This window comes from Apus apus, chromosome 6 (assembly GCF_020740795.1).
Source record: "Apus apus isolate bApuApu2 chromosome 6, bApuApu2.pri.cur, whole genome shotgun sequence".
Lineage (NCBI taxonomy): Eukaryota > Metazoa > Chordata > Aves > Apodiformes > Apodidae > Apus > Apus apus.
Window position 1 is genome coordinate 20002586 of NC_067287.1, and position 25046 is coordinate 20027631.

The following is a 25046-nucleotide window of genomic DNA, read 5'->3' on the forward strand; positions in this document are numbered from 1 at the left end:
AAAAATTATCAACCAACTTAGAAAACTTTATATTCCCGAAAAAAACATCTATTTTGCCCAGCCATATCAGCTAGTGTTAGCAAAATGCACTCCCTCTCCCTACAACCTTGCCTTCCTGGATTGTCACAGGTAAAACACAACCACTACAAACACTTTCAAGTAGTCAGGATGCCATGGTAACATGCATAAATATTTTTTTTGCCTGTATTGAGACAACATGCATCTACTGGGAAGGTTAGGAGATAGTATTCTACAAGAAAAACAGTTCCTGCAAATACTAGTCCCCTGCTCAAGTTCCTCTGCAAAATTTTACAATTTTATATCTAAAAATTTTCAAGTTATCTCTTTTCTTTACAACAAACAAACAAATAAAATAGGGCTTTATTCATCACACAGGAACACTGGAACATAAGGTACACTAAGTGTTTTCAAGTGCTTACAGAAAACAAACCCACTTTGACCCCACTCAATTATTCTAAATGATGAGCATAATATGAGGCTTCTCTGTGTAAAGGTGATGTGACAAATAGGAACTTAAACTGGACTTAAACTGGCTAGACTAGTTTACATCAACTGGAATTGCAGAAAGGGTACATATTTTCAGCCTTTAATTGGTAGTTCCTTTAAGTAGCTGTATTTCCCACAGAGTAAAATAGATACCTGGAAGTATTGCACTACAACTGCCCATAGCCCTTTACTCTTAAGTTAGTCTCCCTTCCTACAGCAGAGGAACTTGCCAGAGGCTTACTGCTTCCATAAACATTAAGTGTTTTGATTTCATGTAGGAAAGAAGGTGCAAGTGATTCCTTTTCAATAGCCTTCAGCTGTGCAAGTAAACAGTTATTTGTTACATGCAGGAGGGCCTGTTTGTGTGAAACAGGCAGGTAGCTGCAAATGTTTGGAGTCACACTGACTTTACCCTTCAAAAACACGTTGCTTAAAGCATCAAATGGAGCAACAGTGATAATAATTACCAAATAATTCAAGCTCATGCTAAACTGAGTTCTGAGGCTACGACAATGCAGAAATAATTCACTATAAACATACATCCTTGATCCTAATGCCCAAAGTTGGAAAATATTCATGACAAAGTACAGCTAAGGTCTGATTCCATGGCCATTAATATTGATGGGAATTTTACCCCTAGCTTCTATGGTAGCAGTTCATTAAAATGTATTTACTGGGAAAGGCAGAATTAATTCATATGTATGACTGCACGAATGCTTATACATATGCATATGGATATTAAAGCTCAGTACATTCCCTTCTTTCAAAGTCAAGATACTTGAAAAAAACCCCAAACAACTCTGTCCTTTGTCTAATTTTATTTTCTTACATTCTTAAGACGAATTTTAGTATCATGTCTTCATGTTTCCCATAAGCTCTCTGTTATGTCTAAAACCACACTAGTAATAACATCTTCAAGCTATTCTGTTTCTGCCAGGAGTTAAACTTATATGTATACATTATGGCCAACTTTCTGTTGAAAAGAAAACCTTTATCTTTGAATCAGAATTTGAATTTTCTTACCATCTTTAAATGTCAGCAGTAATTACAATGCAGGACTTTCTCATGCAATTTCTTTGGCTTCTTAAAACCAAGGATTAGAAGTTTGATAACAAATTCAAATAAACACATTACACAGTTTATCTGAAAATGCAGAGTCAGATTCAACTAAATACAATTAACCTCAAAAATTGCCACCACTTCTGAGGGTGAATCATATCCCTCCCAGCAGTCAAACCTTCATGTGATGAGAGTCTCTCAACAGGCAGGTACATCCTTCAGCCCAGAGGGATTCACTCTGCTGAGCTCCTAAATGCCCACATTGTCCAGTTAACATCCTGCAGATCATTTGTGCAAATGAAGCACAAGGACTCTTCATTTTAACAAGAGATTCTTGTGCTTAATGGGTAGAGGAATGGAAGGACCAGTGAACTTTAAGTTGTATGGGACTGATTAACTGTATCTGGGAAGAAGGGAGACAAGATGCAGAGGAACTACTTCAGTATGAAGATGGTAATCATGGAGCAGTTCTGTACCTTAGAAAAGGATTCATTTTTTGTCTTGACAAAGACAGAATTAACAAACCCAAGACCTAAAAATCCAACAGCTTCGTCAGCTGGAAGATCATGATAGAGTTTGACCAGAACTAAAACAATAAGACTTTGCAGAAATGCAGCAATACACCTATAGAAGCTCTTTTGTAGATCATAAGTCAGTAATAAATGACATCTTGGCCTCCTTTACATGCTCCAGCAGTGTAAGACCTTGTACTGACTAAAAATGGCTACCTTAGAATTCCTTTGCACTCAAGGTCCTCAAGAGAAAAGACTGAGCAGGCTGGCCCCATAGAATATCTCAGAGCATTTTCAGGATGCAACTGTAGTCATACTTTGGCTTTTCTAACTGGACAGTTAAGAGATGAAGAAATATAGTAATATTTTGGCTTTTCTAACTGGACAGATAGGAGTTGGGAGATGAAGAAATAATTTGCCTCTATAGATCATCTCCATTGCTCATTTCCTGGAATCCTGCATTAAGTTAAAGATGTATGACTTTTTGCAACTCATTCTAAACCAGCCTGCAGCAGGTATATTCACATGTAATATTCACCTTTATAGGAAGTTCCATTCCAAACATTCAATTTAACAGAGCCTCGTGGTCACAGAAAACCCATTCTGTCACTTACGGCTGTCTATCTGTTGAATAATTGGCCTAATTTACTTCTCTGGGTGCCATGCTGAATTTTCCAGCTTTCACTCTAAAATACATTTATTCAGACTCATTAAAGAAACCAAAATCCTTGTTCTTCTGTAAAAACTGTTTTCTTTTATCTGAAAACCAATTAAAATACCTAGAAGGGTATATAGTGAATGGAATGATAAGTGGATTTTCGCTTTTTCTGTGCTGAGTGGAGAAGATGGAGTTAAGAAGCCTTAAGCCACCCAAAAATGTAAAGAACCCTGCTTGTGAGCTTAAAGACAGAAAATGTAAAAATTCAGAGTCACATTTTACAGACAGAAAGATTTTGAGTGTCTGAAAGGAGATGATATTTTAACACAAAGCACTTTCTCAAGGATAGCTGTAGTGTCAGTTCCATGAATGTAATTAATAAGTAGCAAAATATATGTCGTTAGGCCAACTAGAAAGGATTTCTGAAAAGATGAAAAACATTCAAAACACCATCTAACTTCACTGATCTACAGTTTAATAAGATTGAATGGTAGTGTTCTTCAAACAAACAGATGTAATCAGGAAGCTGAGGCTGAAACACAACATTAATATGGGGGAAGAGCATTTACATTCAGGAAGGAAAGGCATATATCTGGTGGAGTCGTTGATAAGTGAAAAAATCATATCAAGGTGAAGAGGAAAATTTCAAAAGAATCTATACAGATAAACTTTGAAAAACACTGACATGTTGCACATTTAGTGATCCTCAGTAAATCTGAGTAAGAAGTATTAGACAAAACTAGAAACTTAATTCTAGTCTTTCTAACATCATCTGAATTGCAGCCTAAAAATAATCTCATTGTTTTTTCAAGGAAAATAGAACTACTGATATGTCAGCTTCATTATTACCAACCTTCCTTCCCACTTCTCCACCCCGCTCCCCCTACCCACCTAAGAATAAACACCCATATGTTTTTGAACTGGGCAACTCATTAGTTAGGTGTCAGCCAAAGTATTGGAAATAAATGTTTTGTTGTCTCCACTACTTTAATTTGACCTCACCTCTTTCCCTCCCAGACACCACATTAGCCACCATACTGCCTACTTTAAAACAGTGCCTCTCATTTTTTGTCTGTTAATATTAGTTTCACTTTGAAGTAGTAATTTCATGCCCACTCCATATTCTGGTTCCTGCATCTGACAGTCATCCTCTGCTGTCTCCTGCCCTCTGTGACTGTGCAAGTATTTCAAATAAAGTAAAATGCTAGAAGAGGGATTGAAGTGAACTATCCTGCTCCCTCCCTTCCAAAATCTCATTGCAATAATTTTTAAAATGCAGTCTGTCACATCCACAATTTCTATAAAATACCAGTCTTGTATCAAAAGTTTTATTTTCTATTTTGTTGGGAATAAAAGCATTTAATCTAAACAAACCTGTTCTCTCCTTTAGACCTTCACTTACAGCTGTGAAAAATAATTTTTTCACATACCTTTAGTTTTCAGATATTTCACTTTGTGTTTTTTTTAGCTCACAACAAAAAATTGAGTAGCCATTTGTCCTCTTCATTTCAAATACACCGAATTCTTAAGTTTATCAGGTAAATAACTCCACTTATTCTTGGTTTCTTGAGTTTCTTTACAGATGATCTTTCAACAAAGCAATTGCCCAAGCATGCTATATTATCCAGGTATTTTCTGGCAAACACAAAACCCTTCATTTTGCACTAGTAGACTGAGACTTAGGCACATCTTCACCTACAGTAAATATTAGCATTTCCATTCCTCCCTTCAAAGGATGACAAGAATCACTTTGTCACAGAATCAACCTTTCCCCTATCCCTGTGAAAAAAAACCCAAAAAATTCTCAAATGGAAAAGTACCAATGTGAGGTAGCTGAGACCACTAAGGTAAAAAGTGGCTTGTACTAGAATGACATGGAAAATGTTCGTAACTGGCATTTGAGGAAGGGCAATGACACTACTATTTCTATCACAGACTAACCTTCACAGTGAAGTGAAATTATGTTCCATTATGATAACCCATGACCCCTAACAAGATATGAAACAGACGTGTCACAGCTGGTTACTACCTTAAACTAGTAGGTACAGAGCACACAAGTACCAAATGAGACTGAATGCTAAATGCTCCGTGGAGAGCAGGTGTGTTTACATAGCACAGTGCTGTTGCAGACAGATGCAAAGTAATTGAAGCTGCCTCAGAGACCAGAAGCATTACAGTTGTACCAGTGTGGCCATAATCTCCTTTCAATGTATTCTAAAATCCAAGTCAAGTGTATTTTAATGTTGCACCACTACAGACCTGCTTGCTTCTCTAAAAGGCCACCAAAATGCCACTGAAGTTAAAATGGATGAGTTAACCTTTTGAGAAGTACTCACAGCACCACAATTATTCTGACCTTTGACTGTACAACCCTTTCACTTCACTACCTTTTTTTTAATGCACATTTGTATTTTTTAAATTATTACTACATGTTTCAAAAAATTTCTTTGTAAATCCATTACTATGGCATGTAGCAGTTTGCAACAACAAAGTATTTTTGTACAGGCAGTTTTAATTATTTAACCAATAATAAATAAGGCAAGGCCCTAAAGCATGGTCCATCCCTCCAGAAAAGGCAAAGAAGAATGGCTTATCTCCACAGCCTTGGAATCTTTGTGAGAGGAGGGGAATGGGCTGCATCCAACTAAATCCTGTCTCGCTAAGGTAGAACAGGGACTATCACGTTCATAATAAAAAAGGTACTTGCATTGCCTAACAGTGAAATGTTATCAACAGTTATGTAACGACAGACTAGTTGAAGCACTGCTGACAGTACATTTTGGTCAGCAAAGTTTCTTCACAGCCCAAGTGATCTCTTGGACACTTTTGCATGTCCAGAACATTTTTTCTACTTGCCCCCCTCCCTGAGTGTAGAGGACCCAAGTTTGTTATGCCATTTCAGAGAGAAAACATCCAGTCCTAAAGTCTGAGAAAGCCATAATACAGATCTGTCCAAATCCCATGTATCAAACATAATCACAATGGGAGAGGAAACAGACTGATACTTAAAGGAAATCAGATCTGAAATTATCACATGCAGCCAGCAGAAAAGCATAAAAGTAGAAACAAAACAAACCTAGGACTTATATTAAGTTCTACTAGCCATGGCAATACTAACTCTTTTCCTTCTCAGTAACAACCAGTGTACAATCAACATCAAGTCTTAAAAATCACTCAAGTCCAGAAGGAAAAATAATTTAAAAATCTGCTGTTTGCTTACCTATGCTTTTGTCAGCACTTCCTTAACAACTGGAATTTTTTAATGCAATTTGAAACAGCAAAATGGAGAGATGTAAATTAGACAACTTAAGCAAAGTAAGATCTTCAGTAACCCTGGAGGCGATAAGAAAATCCACTTTAAACCATAACCAGTGCATGTAGCTGTGTTCAAGAAAATACAGTATTCAAAATACACCTTTTGGTCAACAACGTTGTTAATTTAACAGTTTTGTAGGAATCTTAAAATAGCTCACAATCTCTCTTACAGCAAGCTGGAAGGATAACATTGTAGGCTGGTCTTCCTATACAAAAGAGCTCAACATAATCTGAAGTTATTTTGCTGCTATGGTATTATTTATTGCAACTGTAATGCCTCACATCTATGTAACACTCTCAAGATACGTATTAACAAAGAAATCTAGGAGTTGACAGTGAATTTCATTTCATCGTCAATTATTCTTTCAGCACAGAACTGTGACAAGTCCATACTGCACTTAAACGTGGAGATTTTAATTAGTAAAGCAGCAATGAATCTTCCAAGAATTTACTAGAAATATGCCAACTTATAAATGGGAAAATAATCCTACAAACAAAAAGTTTTAGTGGAAGGGAAAAAGCCATCACTGAATTTTCTAAAGAGGTGAGGAAAATGACATGTTAGCAGGTTTAAATCACAGAGAAAATAAAGTAAATATCAAAAGAGAAAAGCTGGCTGCTGCATTCCCAGTGGAAATGCCTTAAATTAAAGCAGAGAGATTTGACAGTGAGATCTTACAACACTAACCTTTTGAGATCATGTCTGAACTGCAAAACTATTTGCAGATGATAACTAAACCCTCATCTTCCTGTCTGATCTTGTATAGAGGGTTCAGAATTAAAGGCTAGATATTGAAACAATCCCTTCTCTGGCTGTTCTCATAGTCTCAACAGCAGGAATCTAATGCATTCATGAACATGAAGAGCTAGATCGGAAAGTGATTATATTGGAACAAAAAAGGTTTGCAAGGACTTCCTTTAGATAAGTTACTAAATTATCAGATTAAATATGTAAGAACATACCAATAACATTAAATATCATAGTCTATGAAGTCAAGTGATAGCATTTTGCTTTTAATGGAACCTTGAAAACATTTCAGCTGTATCCCCATGTCCTATACATCCAATAGACACCTTGGCTGCTGGATGATTCATACTTTTCAGGCAAAAACTCTAAACCTGGAAATAGTCAAACCCACTTCTGACAATTATTTTATTTTTAAAAATAGTCTTGTCAGGAGTGCACTGATGGAAACAAGTACCACCTGTATACTTACTCTTGCATACAGCAGAGGAAGTTAGATGCAGGGTTCCAGAATGCCACAAACATTGGGCCCATAAAAGTGCATCAAAGAAAGCAAAGAGAAAGAGCACCACAATTTATATTTTTTTTCCATAGGAATTAGCCAGTATTTCAAAATGAAACCATTATATATAGAGAACTGAAAGATTTCAATAAAATTAGAGCAGAATTCAGAAGCAGAGCTCCAGCAGAAGTCAGAAGAACCAGCCTCTCAAAATGAAGTCTGCCTGGTGTTTGTCAGCACATTCATCCACTTAGCTGGCAACTTGCTGAAGGCTAAAATATAAAACTAGCACAGTTTGAAACATGCAGGTCTTGCATTTACCATCCCTTCACACAGTTTATTAAGCATAAACCAGGATAACTTAATTTTCACAATATTGCAATTAAAAATGCCCGAAGTCCAATATTTCCAAAATTAAAGAATTAAATCAGATTTCTTGCATTGTCTATCAGGCTAGATTTGAGAGATGCCCCTGGAAACGCTTCCAAAATTAAAACTGTCATAAATTCTTACAGTTCCACTGGGTACAATGGCTAACTGTCAGTGGTAACACTGGGAGGGGCATCACCATTTCACTGGGGAAGTAGCTGTAAGTTAAGTATCTGGGCCATATGTACAGAGATATACTGATGGAAACATAGCTAATTACCAATATCCAGAATGAAGAGATTATATAGTATTCTATAACTTTATTCAATATAATCTGGCATTTTGATCTTCTGTATTGGAAACTGCTGTAGTCCTGGTCTAAAATGATGCTTACTGTTATCCACAAAGGTGGGTTAAGCTGTTCAATTTACTCAGAAGCAAGGACGACTGTTTCAAAAAAAGGAACCAAAACAGTTCTCTAACTGCCAAAATCAGTGCCAAAAATTTAAGATGTTATCTCCATACCTTCTGACAAATCACCAACAGATGAGTATCTAACTTTACACTTAACACTTGTTTGGTGACTAAAACAAAAAAGGTGCAAAGTTCAATCACCTTCTTTCTGTTCAGTGTAGAAACATTATGGTTCAACAACAGAAAGATCAGCATCTGGGAATTAGCAGGTAAGAACTGAAAACTTGCCAGGTACTCCAAATGTGGGTTTCTGTTACCCAGAGCTGCAAATCTTTTATCGCATTCTGTTTTGCAGTCAAAAGAGGTGATTGTTTCTCCTGCTCACTAACACTGAAGTGGCCCCAGGATTAGTTAAAAACACATTAAACACATTTTTTTCCCCCTTCTTCTCCTGGCCACACATATTTAAGAGCAAAGAGCTTATTACATGTATTATGATTTTATGCAAAAGCTTTGCCATTAGAAGAAAGGAATTTTGATTGCAGCCCACTGTGATAGATGAAAAATAATTAAACAGTTTTTCAGGGATAGAATTCTAGTTTGCTTATAACAACATGCATCCTTCCTATTAAACACCAAATCTGACCAGCCCTAACCTAATGCTGAATGGCATAACAGCAGGAAGAAGGTACAATAAGATCTCAAGGGATACTGCTGTTTCCTTCTTAAACAGTGCAGAAATATGAAACCCAACATATTAGACATGAAACACATTCACCTAGGAATTGAAAGTATTTGTATCTTAAAAACTGGAAGATATAAAACCAAAAAGCATAAGAAAAGAAACTTAAATAAAAGCCTTTTGTGGACTGACATGGAATAAATGCTTCTGGAAGTTGAGAAAGAACTATTTCTCAAGGACATGTAGTAAACCATCATTTATCACTCTTTCTGAATGTATTATATAGACATACGGTTAATAACGCTTATATTTTATTCTCAAGAGTATATGAACTAGGGTAGGAAAGTAATATAGTAATTTCTAAAAACAGCGTATGTTCTTATGATATGTGGAAAGGAATATCCTCTCAGAACTGCATTTATTGGGTATTAAACTGTGATAAAACCCCTAAAATCTGCCAGTTGTTGATGAGCACAGACATTTATAGATTCTTACACAAACTTAATATTCTGTAAGCTTCCAAATGAATGATATTTTACTATTTATTCATTTTATAAAGCTCCAATTCCTGGATGTATTATTCCAGGAAGACATTTTAGAAATAATTTCTGATAAACACTTCCATGGAATAACAGATTTTTTGTTATATATGTGCAGTGCTTTTGAAGACTTATCTAGGATCTGGTACCCTGATCAGGATGCTAGGTAAGATACTGGAAAAATTACAAACAGGTAGATGGGATTTATAACTCACTGAGCTTGCATTCACTGTGTCACTCAAGTAATGGAATTCTTTTACTGTTCCACTTAAAATTATGGTTTTGTGTAATAAATACTTACATGTATCCTCCTAATTCCCAGAATGATTTCTTACAGAAATTTTATAAACAATGAGAAATCATTACAACACAGATGTGTAGTCACTGCATTTACAGATCATTAAGTAAGAGCTCAGAACCTAGAGCAATTTTCTTTAAGCATGAAAGTTCTGATTTCTCTGCAATGGTCTTCAACCAATAAATATTACCATATTTACTCTCTAGCATTTAAGCGAGATGTAACAACCTAGCATGGTTAGTGTGTTAAGACAGCCACAACATTTACCTCTCTGGCACGAAAGCCCAACTGCATCTGAAGTAGAATCTCTATCCAACTGGTACTAGGTGGCCCTGCTTAAGCAGGAAGGTTTTCACCAGAAAAACCCCTTCACTTTTCAAACTTTTCACCTTCTCCAGAGATCCCTTCCAACCTCAACCATCCTGTGACTTTGTGAAAATGTGAGCTGTGTGCTCATATTGTTAAAGCGCACTGAATCATGCAGCTACACATGCTAGTATTACTAGAAAGTATTATGTGGTACTTGAAAAAATAAGTACACAGGCCATGCTCTTCTCACTCAATAGCTGTGACTAGGCAGCCTGACCCAACTACCTATCTATGGTCTAACCTGGGAGCCAGCAAACTCTTGGTGCTGTGCCTGCCTTCAGATAAATAAATAGTCCAGCAGAGTCAGTCAGCACTTTCATATGCATGAAGGCAAACATGCTCATTCACTGACATTAGATAAATGCCTTTACATATGTTTGTCTTTAGTAGAGCAACATGGTGCATAGGATTTATCATTTACTAGGGTTTATTACTCCCGTGAGCAGTATCTGTGTTTTAAACCCAGAACCTGTCATATAAAAAAAAATATGCAAAACCCGTTAGAAGAAATCCCATACATCCTCTGAGTAATTCCAAATTCATCACGTGATCTCTAAATTGTAATTTTGTGGAAATTACTAATAATTTACTTGCCATTCATAATTTAGTTGAGAATTTTGCCTTTTTATTTTTACTCACCAATGAAATGCCTATGAGTAGATCACAATTTATTCATATTTATTATTTATGGCAACTATTTGCTGAGTAATTCCTGAAAACAGTTCCTCCTTTGTAGCTCACTTCCTTTGTGAATGTTTATTATTCAAAATTTAGTCTGTGAAACTAATTACCTAAGCCATATATTAGATTTCGCCCAGTGTTTGCCTGAACACTGTTCTCATAATCAGTATGTGTTCTCCAAATACCCTCTCCTCCAGCATGAACTTTAATTGTATTCTGTGAACACTGTATGTTCCGTAAAGTTTATGTGCTAGAATGTTCATAAAAAGCCAACACCATGAAACAATTAAATTTTAAAATCTGTGCAAATATTGGGAGATATTTTTTCTTCAGAACCAACTAAGTCTACTGATAAAAGATGGCACAATCTTAAGTTACTGAGCTGTTACTCAAAAGACCAAACATGAAGATTCCCATTATTCATTCATATAAGGAACGTCGTAGCATCAAAAGTAAATTACTTTTCATTTGCACAGTTGTTGTACCCAGTTTTTCTAAGTATTCCAACCACTGCTTAAAGTAATATGACAATCATCTAAGTGCTGCATCATTGCAGGGCAACTCTAAAACTGCTGGAGTTGTATTGGGAAGGAGTAAAAGGGACACACACAAAATGAAAGTGCACACATCACTAGCCCCAGAAATTTCACATAACTGACCTCCAAGTGTTTGGACAGATTCCTCAAGAACTTAGAGTCTTTTTGCTTAATCTTCTGGTTTTATTTAATTTCAGACTTTTGAGCCTTGGCATATATTTGCTTATGTTTTCAGACTTCTTTCAGTAGCCATTAAGACTCAACAATTTTTTAAGACTCTGATTTAGGACCCAGGATTTTAAGAAATACACCAACTATTGTGAGATACGTAATAAATCTCAGAGACCTGGCATTGTTGAAAAGCACTAGTGTTGCAGAGCACCTTTACAAATGTGACAGGTAAAATGTTTGCCCAACTTCACACAGCTACCCAGCAACACAGTAGCATTAACATTAGAACTGAAATAAGATTTAAGTGACACACAAACTCACAAAGGCCTTTCTGCAGAGGGCTGAATTTTACACTGATTCGTCTGTCACTGCTTATTAATTTAATCTGAACTCGGAGGCACTAACACTATTAATGCTATCAACTATTTGATTCACCATTCAGTGATTCCTAGAACTAATAGTTCCACTGGATTCTAATGCAATAATTTAGAATATTACTCTTTGGGGAAACAATTGTAGAAAATGACACTATGCCAAAACAATTTTTAAGTATTTTGATCCATTCCCACTAGTAGGTACTAAGACAACTCAACCATATCTTTCTTTCAAAGAAAGGTCTCACATTTTACTCGGAGAATTGCTACTTACATTCTCTTATAGTGTGCTTTGATCTTTGTGCTGGTGCCACTTTTGTTTTTCTAAATGGGAATAGAGTAATGGGAAGAGTGCTTTAGAATGAAACAGCATTTGGAGCACAAGACTGATTTCAAATAGTAGAAATACCTGTAATTAAGATGTATTTTAAACAGAAAAAGTATCAGGAGGGCACCAAGGCCACCGTGTCCTCCTCACGTTTAGCCCCAGGGCAGGAATGCGCATTTTATCACCTTCTAAGAGAAGCTCTTGGCTCTGCATTTCCAAATTTTCAAAAGAGGGCTTCTTGTACTAATTTATTTTCTCAAAACACAAGTATTCACGGTTTCCCAGCTGTCTCTGTAAGTAGTTATCTCTGAAAACAACTAAGATAAAGACATTAAAGAAGATGCCTGTTTGAAAATCTGGTCTTAATAGAAGGGCACAAAGTCAATTTACTCAGGAATTACTAGCTTCTACGATCAAACCACTTTTTCAGTAATGATGAGTTGAAAATATCACCAGAGAAGAATTCTGAAATGTGTCATTAGGTCAATCCAGTGTATCGCACTGTGGACCTGAGATACTGGTATAATTTTAATATAAACAATGCCATGTGCTGCATTATGAAGATACCAAGCATGTGCATTTTGCAAGTGACAGGAGTAAAAATGACAATGTTTTAAGCTAAGTTTAAGAACAATGATGGTGAGAGAGATTTAAATATTACTTAAATAAGACAACTTATTTTATTGGCATAAGAAAGAAAATGAAACATAATTTAACATATATATTGCTAACTCCTACTTATCAGCAATATAATAAACATCACTGTTTTTTTAATATAAGAAGAAAATCTTGCCACGGGAGAGATGATGCTCAGAGGATGAAAGCCAGCTGTGTAGAGAATGACCTTGATGTTTATAAACCCACTTTCCTTTGTTACATAAATTGAAAGGAGGCCCAAATCTTATACTAAAGAGAGAGTGGTGAACTGAATTTTCTTCTTACTGAAGTTGTTTCAGTCAGAAGTTTCACAAGCAGTTGCGGTGTATTCTGAGCACTCAGTGTGACACACAAAGGACTAGGTTTGGAGAAGTTTGAAGAATTCATAGCTACAAGTGAAGTGAATTTACTTGCTAGTTTTAGAAACTCCAGCTCTGGTCAAATATTAAGAACTACATAATTTGATAAATAAGGTAATTATCATAATGATCCAAGTAAAAAGAAATAGAACAAGAGGAAATGGCCTCAAGCTGTGCCAGGAGAGGTTTAGATTGGATATCAGGAACATTTTCTTTACTGAAAGGGTTGTCAGGCACTGGAACAGGCTGCCCAGAGAAGTAGTCAAGTCACAGTCCCTGGGAGGTATTTCACAGATGTGTAGATGTGGAGCTTAGGGACATGGTTTAGTGGTGGACTTGGCAGTGTGTTAGGGTAACAGTTGGACTTGATGATTTTAAAGGTCTTCTCCAACAAAAACAATGATACAATTCCGCATTAGTCACCCAATCTGGTTTGTGCTTTGACAATATTTTGTGTGCCGTAGCAACATGCTGTAAAACAGAGATAATAGCCATTCCTTTCACATGAGTATTATAAAATTGAGATAAGAATGTTTGTGAACTGCATATTGTAGTTTCAACAGAGCCCACTACTAGTATGAAGAAATCAATAGTGTCGTATCCAGAGAAAGATTTTAATGTTGCAGCAGGCAAGGGGGCCACAAACTGAATGAAGCACATTTTTAAATGACGTATTGGAAGACTGCCCATTAAATTAGTACTACCCATCTTGTGACCTGAATGAAGCAGGCAGTGATTGAGTCAAAGAATAGCATGCTCTCACAAAATTGAAAGCTGTATCATAACGCAAATCTGTATTTTAGCCCAAATACTTCAGAAGTTTGGCTAAGCTCCTAGCAACTAAATGCAAACTAACTCTTATAACAAGAAGTTCTGGCAAGTTTAAATATAGCTTCCTGTGTCACATCTAACATGCACTTATTAGCAAACTCATGCACTCATGAAAATAATGAAACACTCAGCAAACTAATACAATAATTTGGAATAGCATTCCAATGCTGAAAAATCAAATCTTTCAAAAGGCTTTGGTTTATGTTGTATGAACTTTAAGACAGAACTAATCTCTGAAAGGAGTGTTTCTTAGCTATTTTAATGCCAGACAAGAATTAGGAATGTAACAAATCTTATTTGGATAGGATCTCTTTGGGAATTGAGTTGTTATAATCATGCAGATTATGATCTCAAAGTTGGTGCCATTTAATTAGTACTAGTATTAAAGTGCATTTACTGTAGCTACATTTAATTACATTCTCAGATTCCTATCTATTATCTGACAGATTGCTAGTATTTGGCATTCAAACAGCTTCCAAAAAATAGGAAGTGAAGAACCAAATATGAATAACAATCAGCAACACAGCATGCTGTTACACAAAACAAGCCTACAATAAATGACAGATCACATTAAAAAAAAAAATAAGATCATTATTGAAGTATTAAAGCAAAAGCAGGCCCTTAACTAAGGTTTTATCTTCTTTCTCCAGTGGTGTTTTGTGTTTCTTTTAGTTTAGATTCTGATCTTACCATTCAGTCCTAGAGATTGCTGCCTTGTGTGGTGGTGCCCATGAGACTGTAATACCACAGATAACAATAAAGAATCAAAACCCCCACATGTATATATTTGTAAGGCTAAACCTGAGTGCTGCATCCATACTAATGCTCTACACTAAATACTGCTATACATTATATTCTTAAGTTGCCAGGCTTTGTGATAATATCAGTGCAATCGCCTGCATTTGTAAACTTGAAGAATGTCATGGATTCAACAGGGGCAGTGATTAAATTAAAAAGTAATATTGCAGTTGAGTTATTGTTATCTTCAAGTTAACATACATATATTTTTCCACATTTCAAAGATCTCTCCCATTTCTCCAAACACTGGCATAGCAAAGCCTACATTTCTTCTAATTGTACTTTAAGCTAGTTTTCCTGCCTTTAAGATAGTATGATAAGTGAAATAATAACTTGAACCACATTTTAGTGAAAATAACTAAGAAGAAAGGCCAACATTCCCAGACATATGGTAAAATTATATGCAGTGCTCCTGCACCCTACAGGAATATCACAGAAGTATCTTCAAAAGCAACATCCTTAGCTATCCCACTGCCCCAAGAGACCCTCCCCATCTGTGCCACTACAGTGTTCAGTATGTATATTAAAACTTACCAGGTATCCTCTAGGAAACAGATAGTATAGACACTGAATTGTTTTAATTTTCTTCGCAGGAAAAGTAATTTTAGTCATGTTGATGATTTTCATAAAGTGTGTGTGGGTACTTTAGGAAATCTATCATTCTTTTATATTTGGCTTAATTTACCAGCCAAAAATTATGGTTAAATATTTGTTAAGCATGCATTTAAAGGTTAAAAAGAGACAGACAACATGATTGCATAAGACTGATTTCTTTAAAAGGTTGGATAAAAACTGAAGGCTGAATTCTGCTCTTGTGCATGATCATTGGGAAGTAATTTGCAGAGAAACAATAGGTTCTGTAAATTCTGGTGCCGTGAAACAGATGTACAGGTTGCCAAATGGGAAGGAACAGTTTGGTAGGGAAGGATGCCATATTTTCAAACTTATTAAAATGTATTACAGGCAATCATCATGCAGAGAAAGAATCACAGTGGCAAGTGTCCATGTGTTGACCAGCACTTCCTAGTTTTAAAAGCACCAGCTGCTAAACCTGGTATAGTTTCAAAATCAAGTGTAAAAAGGTAAGTGACAAATGCACATGAGTAGGGAAAGCCATATACTGAAATTTTATGTTTAAGACAAATTTCAGTTTTCTAATGGGACTAAGGTTACTGCTGCACACATGGAACAATGTGAAGGGATCTTTGGGGGCATAAGATGGGGAGATTGAGGCTTTGTGCAGCCTGGTCTAGTGTGAGGTGTCCCTGCTCATAGCAGGGAAGTTGGAACCTGATACCCTTTAAGGTCCCTTCCAACCTTAACCATCCTACGATTCTGAGATTAAGCTAAGGTGGACAATTAGTTCAGTTTATGGACTTAAAAATAGTCAAAAGCTAACTTCTTCACTCCCTTGCATTAGAAGTGAATACAAGACTTGACTGAGCTGTTCTCTGCCATTTCCTTGTTCAGCCCTGTTCCCTGTTCTGACCCAGAATTCTGTGTTTTAAATTGGTCATCCATTGACTATTTTGTTGTTTTAAAATGAGCGAGCACTGCAGTTCAGTTAACAGCCCTACATGATTTAATTGGTTCTTTAAACAGTTCATAACTACTACATACATCGGTGATGTTGCTGTGAGACAAAATTCCATAGGAATTTGCCTAATATTCTGCAAAAAGGAAATTTAAAAGATGAATACACAGGAAGTGATCCAGCACCCCTGAAGATCTGATCGTTACCACTTAAGGGCATGCTGATTTACCACTCTGTTGGGGATTTGCTTGTTGGCTTTTTCTGCATCCTCTCCTATAACACCACCTATTTTTAATGTTGACACATTTACATTTTAAAACAACCCAGAAACCCAGCTTTATTTGTATATCTTGCTAAATGTGAATAAAATTCAAATTGAAATGCATCTACTATTCCGCTGACACCCAAGGCATCTATTAATTTCCCAGACTTCTCCATAACTCTTTATTTGGATTTATAAATCTTGTAGTTTGTTTGGTGTAACAGACTATTGTCACCATAAATTTTGATTATGTTAAAAATCTCACAATATTTTGAAGTTTCAGATCCTTCAATCAAAAGTGTTTACAAGAAAATCCTAATCTCTTTTGATTGTAAATCAAAACTGCATTTCTAGAGGTTACAGGGCTTAAAGATTATGTTCTTAAAGCCCCAAAACCTGAAATTATATATATATATATAAAAAAAACACTTCATGAATAAGCAGCATTAACAGGGAGCATGACAGAATGACAGACTACTTTTACAACAGCAACCCAGAATGGGAAAGTAGTGCAAGTGGGAGACTAGGAGTAAGAGCAGGAAGCCGGAGGCTAAAGAGCAGGGCTAATGCACAAGCCACAAAAAAAATGATGAGGGATGGTAAAATAAAAGTAACTTGCTTAGTGTCCAACAGCAATTAATGCAATTCGCTCCCATGAGAGACGCCTCTGCAGCTCTTGGCCAGGCTAAGAGACCAGTCTTGTAGACCACTTAGGTCCAGGTGGCTGTCTGTACTTGGCTATTAAAAAAATACAACACAAATGTCCAGCTAGATTTTATAAACAGGACAATTTCAATGCACAAGTATAATATGAACATTTAAAATACACTAGATACTGCTACAGATAGTAGGTAGTAAGTGGCCCAATTAGATCATTGAGAACTTTGAGTTGCCAGTGATTTCAGCCCACAGTTGCTTTCTGGTTTTCAGCCTTAATTTCAGAGATGGGTTTTAATGAGATCCACAACTTGCTCCTTACATGTAGATAAATTGCCTGAAAAAAGTAATGCTTTGTATGTGTGAAAGCAAATGTACATAGCTGTAGACATTTTATTTTATATATACTACAGCAGAAAAAGTGTCTGCAATGCCCGTGTGAACCCATCAGCACTGATGCAGACACAGCGACCATGCTTCATCTGCAGATGAAAACTCTGTTAGCTACTAGAAAAGGGGGAAAAGGACATGGGAAATACAGACAGGTGATAAATACTGAGAGACAGAAGTTTAATAGGAAATATTCCTGAAAAATGGGTATGAAATACATTTGATACAGGTGAAAGATGTCAGCGTATTGCTTTTTATTTATAGGCCTGCATAGATGTGCATAGTGCTTTGTCATACAAAAATTAAATTGATGCAGATAGCTCAAGGAGTAGAGACATGAAAACAGAATTGGTATGAAGAGAGTATTAGTATTAACTAAATTATTGGGCAATAGGAATCGCTTTATCCTCTGGTCATCACAATAAATATACAACGAATTATTCTGAAAAGATACTGAGTACCTTAGCCTTAGGGTGTCATTGTAGGTTGCTCAGACAGGAATCAGCAATAAGCAGATAAGCCTTCAGTGAAAGAAAGAAGTGTAAGTCTACAAAATGAATAATAGCAAAGCCTCCTCATGCACAGACATAGCTGAAGAAGAGGTCCAATATCCTAAGCAGAAAATGTTTCCTGAATGGAAGTCCTCTCAAAACCAATCTTTTCTACAAACTACAGAAAAAGATACAACAAAACCAGAACTGCTTCTGAAGTTCAGAAGAAGCATGAGCTAGTTTCTGCTCCCAAACTACACCAAAACAGTATCAGAGTCCAGAAACTTTGTTTCTGAATACATCTTTCATGTTTGTACACACTTAACTGCTCTGAGTGATGCAAGAATTTACTTCATATGTACTTGAATTCTAGAAAGGAAGTCAATGGGGAAGGATTCAAAGACTGAAGAGCATCTGAAGGGACTGATTGAGAGGTAGATACAGAATAATGTTCAGCTGGCATCAGTTTCTCACGTTCTGACCCAAAATTGTGAGTGTATTGTAATGGTTATGATCACCCATAAGCAAATGGCATTCGAGGTGCCACAACCTATGATCTTTGTAGAAAGAACCTAAGTTTTGTGAAGGTTGAAGTAAAGAATCAATCAGGTTAGTCTTCTGTATAGTGAATTATAGCACCATTACTTGTTTACTTTGTTTTTCTGTAAAATGAGCACAAAGCTTGTATGAGGATAATAGATAAATATGCTCTAGTGTAGTTATAAATTCCTATTCATATGGGATAAGTCACTGCTGAAATGCTTTGTAGTTAATGAACCCTCTTGATTAATTACAGATAGAAATACTGTGTTTCCACCTTTAATATGTTAGGAATGAACTGCTACTTGTGTAAACAACTTTCGAATTTCATTTTCAGTACTACAGAAACAGCAAAATATATTTATTTTTATACACTTGAGATGTACAAAATAGGCAGCAAACACTAACTGTTCAAAACATCTCCAAATTGTTTTAATTACTTTTCTAAATTATTTAAAATGAAGACTTAAGAACTCTCATTTTTGTCACACACAAGCACTGCTTATTTTTATTTCCAGGATTGTGAAACAGTAATGGCTTATTACTTAGTACTTGATAGAAGGATGAGTGTTGTTTACAACTCTAAATTATTTTGACTTTCGAAAGTCTTTCATTCAATTTCACAAAGCAGCAGAATGATGTTTGAGATTGGATGCATGAGAGAACTTACTGGAAAACAGACAAGTCAAGAATACTTCTAATGGGAACTGTTCAGCTGAGAGAAAGAATAAAATGCATTTTCCTAAACGACAAGGAGTTATTTTTACCTGTCTGTCTTCTTATGTTCAAGTGCATCCTTTTTTTCTTTCAATGAAAGTACTACGGCAGAGAATTCATGTTTTGGTTGAACAAAGCAAGCCACAAGCTAAATTACATAGCAAGTAAAAAACTCAGGCAATAATGACAAAATAACTGTATAATGACTGTAAACAAAGCAGACGCTTTATGAAGTAAAGTCCCCTCTAAATTCAGAATGCGTAGGCAATATAGAGAAAATGGAAATGCATTTTTAAAGATGAAATTGTAGGCTACACTGGCCCAAAGTTTTAATGAGACTGTAAAATATTATGATAAGCCTCTCTTTAAAATATACTCGGCCTTTGTTACTGCAGTACAAAATAGATAAAAACTTAGTGACACGTCAGGGAACATAATTAGAAGTCAAGCTGGCATGGAATTACAGAGCTCAACAAACACAAGCAGCCAGTTCTGAGTCCCTGGCCTGTGATGATAAATTCTGCTGACTTCAGCACCAAAAAAAAAAAAACCTCAAACAATTGTGGGCTGCAGGATTGGACCTCAGTCCTTACTTAATCAAAACACAGTAGTGCTTCAGTTTAGTAAGGATGGCATGAACTTTGCAATGAACAACTATTTAACAAAGAGGTCATAAGTCTGCTGCTGTTTCTGCTACCAAAAGAAGCAACCACTTAATCTCAGACACCGCCCAGCTGCCCTATTTAGAATCCAAAGCAGTCATTGCAAAAGAAATGGACATTTATAGTCAAATTTATTGTTGTATACAAACAGACAAACATAATACTCTTTATTATATTAGCTTAGATTAGCTTCAGGGTTTTTTTTCCTAAATCTGAGGCCAAATTTTAATAGAGGCATTTCACAAAGTGTTTTAGGTTTAGAATTGGGTAAATTCCATTCAAGCTTTGCAAGGCTAAAATTTGCATAGTAGGGCTGCAATTCAAGATCTTCTGGGAATAAAATCTTTCCTGAAATATCTGACATTTCCAAATGGAAATACCATTGGAACAAAATAACACGAGAATAAATTCTATATTTACAGAAACAGCTATAGAAAATAAGAATGACAAAGCATTTCATCCTAAAAAAATGAAACTTTTGAGCATAGCCACTGGTTTCTAGTTCTTCATCAACAGTTCATCAGTCTTTAACTTAAAGTACAGGAAGTATGAAGAGGTCAACAATTTTCTGTTTGCTTAAAAATATTACTAGTGGAGTTTACTGAAGTACTCTGGCTTGATTAAATGCATGGCAAAAGTCAGGCATTGAAATGTCTATTTCCTATGCAAGGACATACAATTATATGATACTACACCTTTTCTCTTGGATGGAGTAAAGGGAATAAAGTAACACAAATGTCTTCGAAGGATAGCTGGCATGAAACAAGTCATGCACCAAACATCATCCTCTACAGTGAAAAAAATTTAGTGATGTCTGGGGAAAGAAAGAGGGCTGAGGAAAACGAATGTGCCTACAAACATGATCTTTGCTGTTCTGTTGAGACATTTAGTTACAGATCCCTCTCCTATTGCTATGGAGGATGTCATATCATAATAGCAATTCTGCAGAACATCCATTATCACAAAATCAGGTTCCTAACACAAACTTGTCAGCTCAACACCTTTATATTTGTGCATGTACCAAGTATTTTGTATTTGCACCTGAGGAAGTTTTATACATACAAATTTTGAAAGTATCCAGGGTAAAACAAGATAATCTATTATACTGCTAAAATGTTTATCAAGAGTCAGAAGAAAAGTATTATCAGAAATTCAGAGCTGGGTATTTTTTTTAAATTATCTCATTTGTAGGTGGTCCTTACACAGACAATGGGGTATTTTTATTCCAGTTTCTACAACTCAGAATTATTAATAGTCAACTATTAGAGCTAAATATTATTAAAAATGTCTTCAAAATCCGCATCCTATTTCTTTGTCAGCGTTCTAGAAATAATGTTGGATGCTGGTGCCTCTTTCCCATCTCCCACAAAAAGCCCAACTTTGTGTGCTTTACTGAAAGTTTTGTGATCAAGTAATTCCTAGGGCAGTTAGTAAGCAGTATCTCATATCCACAGCGTTCAGACCTAGCAGAAATAGACTTGCCATGTTCTTACTGCACAGATGAATGGACCAAAACCCTCTGCATCTCATATGACAATTAAAACCATACAATTTTATTGATTTTACCACAATTTATGCTGAAGGCATCTAGCTGATTTTCTTGGGAAAGAAGTCTACAAGTCAACAGCGTATGTGAGGCTTGGGAGATCATGACATCAGAGTCCAGAAGAAAAATCATCAGACAAACATATGGGTGTTATCCTCAAAAAATCTCTCTCTTAGTCCCTACTCTTTAATACTTGCACTTTCTCTGTATTCTTGCTACCCTATTTCTTCAAGTTTTATTGCTAATAATCACTGTTGTCTCTCCAGTCTTTAAGTTCCTTCATATCTTAATTTTTTCTTTTCTTCATCATATTCTTTGCTATATTATTCCTGTTTGTCTGGTTTTGTATTTCATTGTATAGTCCCAACCACCTCCCTCAGTTTGTCCCTACATTCACTCAAGCCCTTGCCAACTGATCTAAACTGGCATTAGTCATGGCTTAAAAATATTAAAACCTGCCTCAAGCTTTTATACTTCCTTCTTCCCCCTCACAAGGAAGAAGCTGAAATTTCAATAAGAACAATCAGTGTCAGGAGAAAAAGTGCTTGCCCAAGGCATTTATATTCTTTTAAAGATTTTTGAATAAATAACTAAGTAGTTGAGAATCACCAAAGAAACAATCATAAATGCTGTTAACAATCACCAGCTACACTGAGCGTTAAGGTTTTTTTTAATCACTATTTAACAGTGAAACAGCAAAGCAGAGCACAAGGTTCTTATCAATCATTAATTCAAGCTTTAAAATTAAGCACAAATGTATTAAGAACAACTCAGTAGTAGCATTTTCATGCAAGGACACACATACAAGCACGGGGGGGGGGAAGAAAAAAAAAAAAGAAAGTTGTTGTACAGATCATTCATCTGTGGTGGAAAGTAGAATCATATTTTATTTCTTGTACTACAATACCTAACATCCTGTAATTACTTTCTGCCAGTAAAAGTACTAGGGCTTTCTGACTGCTGGCTGATTCTGGTGGGGAGGATGGCTGAAACACCCAAAACACTTGCTGTCACTAGTCACACGTGGACTGAAGCACATAAAGTTGAGGTGGGAATTCCGAACTCCTGGGTCCCCCCAACCCTTCCTAGCATATTATTTTACCAATTATACAGGTTATACTATTGTATTAATAACCCACTCTCTCATTTGTAGTACTTTACAATCTTGAAGTGAAACCAGACTGAAGTAACTAATATGAAAGGTTTTTCATTATCTGAAATAATGTCTACAGCTCAAACTTAAGATTCTAATTTCATACACAGAATGGAATCTGATGTTTGGTTGATCTCAGTAATTGAACAAATTCATTAGACTAATTCATTCACATTGCATATATATGGAGAACAGAACTCACTTGTTTCAACTTGCAGCTTAGATGATGTTCAACTCATTTGCCAATGATTAGCTGTCTGAGAAAAAAAAACAAAAAGAATCAATTCCTTGGCAAGATTAATTTCCTATATGAGAATCTTGCTAGATAATTGGTTCTTGACTTATCCTCAAAAAGCAGTGAATATACTGGTCATTTATTCCCATTTGTACTTGGTACAAAAGATTGTGACCCTTCTTTTGACATGTATACCCTACAGCTGTTTCACAGTCATGTTACCTTAATAAGCTGTATGTATGGACTCTTTCAAAACAGAACAGTGGAACCAAACACAGGGATGACAGATTAAGGAAGCATTTAAACTAGGATACAGTATTTTGTAGTGGGCAGAAATGAGAACAAGCACTTGAGTTTTGACCACTGTAGAGAGATATCTTCTTAATGCAACTTAGATTAGCTCTTCTCTGCAGTGCATACACAATCTTTCTCTTCCCACAACAGGGCAAAAAGTTCCAAATTCAGTGATCCTCAAGAGCCTTGTACAAGATTACTCTCTTTTCTAAAAGCATTCCTCTGGAGAACTGAAAGCCATCAACCAGTCTGAGAAAGGACAATCTTAGTCTAGGCTGAATACAAATCAAATACACAAATTTGAACATCAGCTAGACTTACTGCTATAAGCATTCACAGCAGCTTGGCCTTTTCCTTGGACCATCTTCTCTTTAAGTCTAACTTATATAGAAAAAATAATTATACTGTTCTTCCTTACCAGTATCAAAATCTTTCTGATAGCCAGGTTTTAATGGGCTGAAGGGTTACCTATTAAGGCAGACTTATTAGTGGCCATTACTTTAAAAAAGGATTTAAGAGCATCTATAATGAGTGTTAAAAGCTTGTTCGTTTCAAAAGAATTGCAGTAGTACATAGTAAATTCTGTTTTAATTTCCAAATCAATTCTATGCTTTCAAAATCAAGTCATAATTCCTTTCCACCTTTGAACTACAAAAATCAGAAAGAGTTCCTCATTAGCTTGATCATGGAGACATTGAAGGTCAGGCTTGATGGGGCTCTGAGCAATCTGTTCTAGTGTGAGATGTCCCTGCTTATTGTAGGGGGGGTTGGACCATATGACCTTTAGAGGACCCTTCCAACCCAAGACATTTTATGATTCTATAGGAAACATTATTTCATATCTATTTTATTCCAGACTCAAACTGGAAAAGGAGTAATTGGTGGAGGAGGGGAAGCAGCTCAATGACTGAAAATACAGAATGTTGCAAGTCACAGTGGGGGGGGAAAAAGGCAATCATATCAACATTTCTGCAACTCTAAATATTTCAATTAAAAAACAAAAACAAAAACAAAAACAACCCAAAACTAGTATACTTGAATCTTCATAAAAAGAGCCTTTCTGAAACTGGATTCAAATCACTAATGTACAAACAATGGTTGATCTTCCACTTCAGTTATGAAACCAAGCCAAACTATCTTCCTTCCTATTTATCCCACCACACCCCTTCTCAACTATTTGGTGATTCATAGGCTACATCCCTATCCAACAGAGATGTATGTAAAGGCGGGAGGAGATTATAAATTTTGAAAGGAACTTCTTTATGGCTGTAGACTGTACCCCAGCCTCCTGCACTCATGATAGCATGGCAATGCTCACCTCAAATGAGATAATATAGGGAAGATAATCTACAATCAACCAACAAAGTAGAAGAATTCAGATTTTGCCAAGTTAAGTTCTAAATTACATTTAATAGATGGAGAGGTAAAGTCTAACCAATCTTTTTCCATATGAAGACAAAACACCATATTTGATTTGTATTTTCTTACAGCAATAGTGAACCTAACCTTTGAAATTAATGTTTTTAAATTAGAAAATTACTTCAAAAATTAAGAAAAATGTGAATTTTTAATTCAAAATATTCACAGGAAAATGTAAAAATAACTGGGATAAAATCTGCCAGAAAGCTGATTCTAAGATGTTTGAGTTACAGACTTTTTCATACTTTTGCCTTTGTTGTACCAAAATATAGTGGTTATTAATGTGGTGTCTCTATGCAAGAAAACTTCCAGATATAAACTCAAGATGAATGACAGCAATTACATATTCTGACCTCTATTTCTTCATTTCTCAAATATTTTGAAAACAAGGGTGATTTCTATTTATATTCCACAGTTTTGGAAGTTCACTAATTGCTAGACA

At 35.8% G+C, this 25046-nt stretch overlaps 1 protein-coding gene across 9 annotated transcripts in view; it reads left to right on the forward strand.

The window, feature by feature from the left end:
• The window catches only part of B3GALT1 (beta-1,3-galactosyltransferase 1), a 233758-nt gene that overhangs the window by 102659 nt on the left and 106053 nt on the right, over positions 1-25046 (forward strand). Inside the window, exon 3 of one of the 9 annotated variants that reach the window (XM_051624293.1) lies at positions 9421-9468. The exons of the other annotated variants lie outside the window; for them this stretch is intronic. The gene's annotated coding sequence lies outside the window, so the exon portion shown is untranslated. The remainder of the gene's footprint in view (positions 1-9420; positions 9469-25046) is intronic. 9 annotated transcript variants of the gene reach the window in all.